Below are 7899 nucleotides of genomic sequence, written 5' to 3'. Positions count from 1 at the left end.
AAGGAAAGACCACAGCCTTCTAAATCATTCAGAACTGGGTCCAAATCCTGACTCTTCCACTTCCGAATTAAATGAATTTGCCCCACTCATTTAATCTCTCTGAGGCTCAATTTCCACATTCGTGTATAAAACAGAGGATATGTCAGTGCTGCAGGGTCGTTATGAGATTAAAGTCCACCGTGAGATTAAATATCATCTACATAGGGTACCTGGCTTTTGCTCAATAAGTCATAACTTCTCTAATAAAGTAAACATTTTGTTTTAATATGGATGCTCAGGTTCATACCATAAAGTATGTCAACCCCTGCCTTTTTTAGTGAAATGTGTTATAAGCAACACTCAGTGCTAGTAAGAAAAAGAAGTCTAGAATGATATATGTATATACATGTGTGTATATATATGTGCTTATTTATATATCTAACTCTGCTACTATTATCTCTGGGTGTTAGGATTTCAAGTGAGGTTTAGAAATGTCTCCTTGTTAAGGTGACTTCCACCTGTGCTTCTCTGGGAAGCCCTCCCTGGCCCTAGGCTGCTCTTTCAGGGCTGGCTCTGGGGGTGAGGGATGAAGCAGAGGCAGCAGATGGGACAGTCTCTAGGGACATAGGGAACAGATCTCGAGAAAAAAGAAAGAGAAGTCTAGAATGTCCATCGGTAACATACATTTATTTGTTTTCAGACTCTCTTCCCCTGGAAAGTTTTAAATACTTTCTGTATCTGATAGGACATAGAACCAAATTTCTCCTACCAATACCTTTCCATGGTTACCCAGTGTGGTTAAATGCATGTTTCAGGTGTTGGAGGTGGCGGTTGTCTTTTTAGAAGAAAACGACAAAGTGCTCTGACTCCTCAAGGGCTGGAGTCAAGGAATAAACCTATGTTGCTGTAACCTGTGGAAAAGAAACCTATAAACCTAATGGCTCAGTAAATGACCCAATAAACCTAAGTTCTAAATTTTTTAACTTCAGATTTGCCCCTAAATTTGCCCCATCTTAAAATGATTGATGGCTTCTTTTCTAGAAAGATAAAACCATTATCAAGCCAGAATGCTGAGGCTAACTTAGCTAGTCTTGATTGCTAATTACTGTTTGAACTTTTTCAGAGTATAAAATACACATGAAAAAGGTTACAGGTCAAGAATGTACAGCTTGATGAATTTTCACCAGCTGAACACATCTGCGTAATCAGCACCCAGATCAAATAACAGATCATTACCACACCCCCGCAGCTTCCCTCACTACTTTTTTCAGTCAAGGGTAACCCCCTCAAGGGTAACCCCTTTCCTGCTTTCCAACAGCACAGGTTAGTCCAACCTGTTTTTGAACTTTATCTATAGAATCTTTCAGCATGTTCTCTTTTTTTGTCTGTTTTCTTTCTTCACTCAGCATTTCATCTACGAGACTCATCCATATTGTTGTGTATAGACTGTTGATCATCATTGCTTTAGAGCAACCTGTTGTATGTGTAACATTTTTTGATCAGATATTTATTTTCAACACATAGAGTTAAAAATAATTATGCACTGGTGTTAAGGCTTTCTTTCTCCAATTTCCTAACCCCCTAATATGCAGTTTCCTAACAGAGTTAGTCAAGGAAACTTTTCACTGTAGAAAGGAAAATGTTGGGATTCCCGTTAATTCTGGTTTGTTGAGATTTTTCCACAATGGGAGGTATTAACAGGGGAAGTATAATGCTGCCCGGGAAAGACATCCACTGTTTGTCATCCAAATTTGCCAGGCCAGTGTAACTGACTTCCCGTGTAATTCCCGAGGCACTTGAAGACAGGAAAAGACGCTGCCGTCTCGCTGCTCCTGTGGGAGTGCCCAAACCAAAGCTGGAGCCAGGCCCAGGTGTGATGTGGTTTAAATTGGTCTCTGGTCCTGCCCCATTCTCCTTATCACCATCTGCAATCTCCTATTGCTCACTAAGAAGTCTGTGATTATGGTCTTCTTCATCAGTAGATACACACCACCTAGAAATGACTTAACTCAGTAGTTTTCCACTATTTCACCACCTCCTATCAACCCAGTTGGGATTTTAGAGATAGTTTGAATAAGGCAATTTCCCTAGACCATGCTACGATCTTTTGTATGTAATTGTGTCTTTATGTCAGAGATACTTGGAGATCAAGTGTCTCCTAAGGAGAGGAATATGAGTTGACAAACCTAGTAAGATATAGGAAACCCTAGTGAGAATATGAGTCTTTTACAGGCAATGGAAAACAATTTGTAATTCCACACTAAAGAATAGGGTCTGCTAATACCATCAGCATTCTTCTAGAATGGTGAAGTCAGTCATGTGCATGGAAATGGGAAGAGTCAGAAATCTGGTGTTCCCCTCTGTGTCTCCCTTGACCTGGTGTTATCATGGTCACAATGGGGAAACACACCTTACCTCACTCTTCAAAATACTGGTTGTCTCTTCCCCCTTTTTTAGTTAGGTAGTTGTTTAATAAATTTGCCTTGTACAAAGCAGATGCTCAACAACAATAATAATGTCTACCTTTCCCAGGGATGTTGGCACTTTAGCAGAGGATCCTGAATGCCTAAATCCAAAGAATAAATGTCAAGTTTATTGGTTAGAATAAAAATAATAATAGGCATTAGTTTTTAGAGCATTTGCTATGTGCTGGGTACTATGTGAAGCACTATAAATGCATTATCTTGTTTAATCCTCTTATTATCCTCATTCTATGACTGAAGCATTGAGCTCTAGTAAATTTCTGAAGGTCAGACAGCTGAGAAGTGGCAGAATTGTAATTCAATTACAGCCAAATCTGTCTGATCGAAGAGCCAAGTTCTCAATCATTACAACATAGACACTCTCTTTTGGACTGTGCATTTACTTCTCTGCTGTAACAATTCTGCTTTTTACTGCTTACTGCCATTATTTTCTTTGCTCTATCACATATTGCATCGAACTTGTTTTTTCTCACACCTGTCCCTGATGCCATATTCTCTTTTGTCTCATTGCACATAGCAAATAGCCAGTTGTATAAAATAGTCTCCTGATTTTTCAGGTTCATAAAGTAAAATACTTTCTAGAGAAAGGCTTTTCTCAGCTCCTGGCTTGGTTCCTGTTTATAATGAAGCATTTCTTCTCCTTCCTATTTAGTCTCCATGATTTTTTAAAATCTTTTTTTTGTCTGCACCATGCAGCATGTGGGATCTTAGTTCCCCGACCAGGGATTGAACCCACACCCCCTACATTGCAAGTGCGGAGTCTTAACCACTGGCCTGCCAAGGAAGTCCCTAGTCTCCATGATTTTGATTTATTGATGTTCATTGTCATTCACAAACCTGAAAAGATAGTTTCAAGCATTTGTCTTAAATTACTTACTGAAGCTTCCTAGGGCAAGGACAGGGTAGCAGGCTAGATGGAGTGGAAGCCCAGAACTCCTGCCAGATGAGCTGCAGGGTTTCATTAGCTAGGACTAGGGGTACAGACCTCAGATCCCATTTCTGAGGCATGGCTGTACACAGATGTTCCCTCCACAACGCATCTGGGTACTGAGGTTAGGCAATCTAGAGGAGAAAGCCAGACTGTGGCAAAATCTTACTCACTTGTGATATAGGGTCGAGCCTTTGTGTCATTATTACTATAGTTACTGAAAAAAAAAAAAAAAAAAACCACTGAAGTAATGGCGTTGGAGACACGGAGATTGCTGATATTTTCTTTTATTGCACAATCTTCCTAGGAATCCTGCAACCTGACTCTCCAATCATGGAATATTTTAGAAACTGAGCCGGTCCAGGAAGGAGAGCTTTTTAGAGAAGCATCCCTGAAATCACATCTCACATCACAGCAGCTGCCAACTTTGCCTAAACACAGAGCCCGGTGGTGCCGGCGTAAGTGAACACTCTACATGCACTTTGTTGCTGCTGCAGCTCTTAACTTGTGCAGCTTTGTGTCCAGGTCATATATACTTTGTGGATATTTCAGAAGCATTTGTGGCTCCATACAGGTACACAGAGGAATGTGCAGTGACTGAACTTTTGGCCAAATGGGGTCTTGGAAACCTGCATGGTGACATGGGAAGAACAGGGGCTTTGAAGTCAGACTTCACGACCTTGGATTTAAGAAGTGGTTCTAGTATTAGCTCTGTGGTCCTGGACAAGGCACCTAACTTGCTTAAGCTTCAATTTTATCATCTGCACAATGTCACTCACACAGCCTATAATCAACATCGCATACTAGTATTGCTGATTTTAAGTCAGTTTCTCCCTCTAGACTAAGGTCCATAAGAAGAAGGATATGTCTTGCTCATTGCTACATTCTACCATGCCTAGTACACCGTCTGGCAAGAACTAGGTGATCAATAAACAGATATTAAGTTAATAAGGAGCTCTATAACAAAAAAAAATCTACTGGGATTTTTATTAGAATTGGGATTATATAGAATTGGATTAATTTTAGGAGTATCTATATTTTTATGATTCATAAACATAATATATCTTTTTGTTTTCTGTAATGTTTTCACTAAGGTTTTATACTTTTTTGCTACAAAGGCTCACACATGTTTTGTTAGGTTTATCCCCAGGTATCTGAAGTTTTTATAACACTGTAAAAGTCTTCTTATAAAAACACCAGATTTTCTAATTCTTGGGGTTGATGCTTAGAATTGCAACTTAACTTTGTATATTATTTCTTTATTAAGTCACATTTTAAAGTTTTGTTACTAGTTCTAATAATTTATCTGTAGATTCACTGAGGTTTTCTACCAGACAATTACATCATTTGCAAATAAAGATGATTTTATTTCTTACTCTCCAGTCCCTACATCTTTTTTCCTTTTATTCCTTGTCTTATTCTTTTAATTGAAGTATAGTTAATGTGCAATATCATATGTTTCAGGTGTACAATATAGTAATTCACAATTTTTAAAGATTATACTCCATTTATAGTTGTCATAAAATATTGCTTATATTCCCTGTGTTGTACAATATATCCTTGTAGCTTATTTGATACATAATAGTTTGTACTTCTTAATCCCCTACGCTTATATTGCCCCTCCCCACTTCCCTCTCCCCACTGGTAACCACTAGCCTGTTCTCTATATCTGTGAGTCTGTTTCTTTTTTGTTATATTCACTAGTTCTTGTACTTTTTAGATTCCACACATAAGTGATATCATACAGTAGTTGTCTTTCTCTGTCTGACTTATTTCACTTAGCATAATACCCTCCAAGTCCATCCATGTTGTTGCAAATGGCAGAACACATTAACAAATTGAAGAACAAAAACCATATGATCACCTCAATAGATGCAGAAAAAGCTTTTGATAAAGTCAAACATCCATTTCTGATAAAAACTCTCCAGAAAGTGGACACAGAGGGAACATACCTCAACATAAGAAAGGCCATATATGACAAACCCACAGCTAATATCATACTCAATGGTGAAAAGCTGAAAGCATTTCCTCTAAGATCAGGAACAAGTCAAGGATGTCCATTCTCACAACTTTTATTCAACATAGTTTTGGAAGTCCTAGCCACAGCATCAGAGAAGGAAAAGAAATAAAAAGGAATCCAAATTGGAAAAGAAGTAAAACTGTCACTGTTTGCAGATGGCATGATACTATACATAGAAAATCCTAAAGATGCCACCAGAAGACTACTAGAACTCATCAATGAATTCAGTAAAGTTGAGGATACAAAATTAATATACATAAATCTGTTGCATTTCTATACACTAACAACAATATATCAGAAAGAGAAATTCAAAAAAAATACTATTTACCATCTCATCAAAAAGAATAAAATATCTAGGAATAAACCTACCCAAGAAGGTAAAAGACCTATACAAGGAAAACTATAAGACACTGTTGAAAGAAATTGAAGACAACACAGACGGAAAGATATACCATGTTCTTGGATTGGAAGAATTAATATCATTAAAATGACCATATTACCCAAGGCAATCTACAGATTCAATGCAATCCCTATCAAAAGACCAATGGCATTTTTCACAGAACTAGAACAAATAATTTCAAAATTTGTGTAGAAACACAATAGGCCCTGAATAGCCAAAACAATCTTGAGAAAGAAGAACAGAGCTAGAGGAATCACACTTCCTGACTTCAGACTATACTACAAAACTATAGTGACCAAAACAGTATCGTACTGACACAAAAACAGACACATAAATCAATAGAACAGAATAGAGAGCCAGAAATAAACCCATGTACTTATGGTCAATTAATCTGCAACAAAGAAGGAAAGACTATACAATGGAGAAAAGACAGTCTCTTCAATAAGTGGTGCTGGGGAAACTGGATGGCTACATGTAAAAGAATGAAATTAGAACATTCTCTATTCTTTGTTTTTTATTTCTTGTCTAAGACATCTAGAACAATATTGAATAGAAGTGGAATAATGGGATCCTGTCTTGTTACTGATCTTAAAGGGAATGTTTACAGTGTTTCACCATTCAGAATAATGCTTACTATAGATTTTCTTTGTAGATAACATTTATCACATTTCGGAAGTTTCCTAACATTCTAATTTTTTTTAATAAATGGATGTTGAATTTCACTGAACATTTTTTTGTGTATTGAGAAGGTTACATTTTTTTCTTCTTTAATCTGTTAATACGAAGAATTACATAACTGATTTTCTAATGTTAAAACAATTTTGTCTTCCTGGGGTAAATCCCAGTTGGTCATGGTGCATTATGCAACCTCTTCGTTGTTCACAATAGGTCACAAAGGGAAAACTGAACTAAGGGAAGTCGAGCCACTTGTCCAAGGCCACACAGCCCAAGTATTTATAAAAAGCAGACTACTGAAACCTTGAAGTTCCGAGTAAGGTAGAATGGATAAAATGGATTCAACCCAAAAGGTGTTTAGCAATTACCAGCAGACCACTCCATTCAGAAAGAACCACTCTGTCCCTTGGATAATAACATCTAGAACTAAACTTGCCTTGCAGCGGTGGGACCCCAACATTTCATTTAGGGTCATTCAGGGTCCCCATCATCTCATAAGTAAATCCTGAGGGAGGCTATTAACTCTCTGAGAAAAACAATTCCTGGGCTTCCCTGGTGGCACAGTGGTTGAGAGTCTGCCTGCCAATGGAGGGGATGCGGGTTCGAGCCCTGGTCTGGGAAGATCCCACGTGCCGCGGAGCAACTAGGCCCGTGAGCCACAACTACTGAGTCTGCGCGTCTGGAGCCTGTGCTCTGCAACAAGAGAGTCCGCGACAATGAGAGACCCGTGCACCACGATGTAGAGTGGGCCCCACTCGTCGCAACTAGAGAAAGCCCTCGCACAGAAATGAAGACCCAACACAGCCAAAAATAAATAAATAAATAAATAAAATTAAAACAAACAAAAAAACAATTCCCTCTTATCAAGGGCCAGGATCATAGAATTACTTGAGGATCAAAAACTCAGACTTGATTTGATTACTTCCAGCTAAATGACTTTATACAGTTGCTGATTTTCTACTTCTTTATTATATTATGATCTATTGTTTAATGTTACAGCTGGAGTTTATATGTATTTCATTCAATGACCCATTTTGATAACCAAGATATTTGGGTGCCAAGTGTTGTTCCAGAGTACACATGAAGTTTTTTATTATTCAGGTTCATGTTTACCAGAATTCTCTTTGAGTTTAACCATTTTCTAGCAATGTAGTCCCCAGAACCCAGTAATAAAAATAACCTACTTTTCTAAAAATGAGCCAACTGACCAATCCTGTAAAAGGCAGGCAAGCAGAAGCTGACCAACCACAAAAGCTGCAGCCACGAAACCCAGGGAGCAATCCATGTTTGTGTTTTGGACATCTATCTTTTCATTTGTTTTTCACCTCTGTTGAGCCTGCCACCATTCATGCCTCACTGCCAGTGACTGCACCAAAGTTCCCAAGCTTGCAAAGTGGCAGGAGGTGACATCCAA

Source organism: Eschrichtius robustus, chromosome 3, assembly GCF_028021215.1.
Source record: "Eschrichtius robustus isolate mEscRob2 chromosome 3, mEscRob2.pri, whole genome shotgun sequence".
Taxonomy (NCBI): domain Eukaryota; kingdom Metazoa; phylum Chordata; class Mammalia; order Artiodactyla; family Eschrichtiidae; genus Eschrichtius; species Eschrichtius robustus.
Note: the sequence above shows the minus strand (reverse complement) of the source record.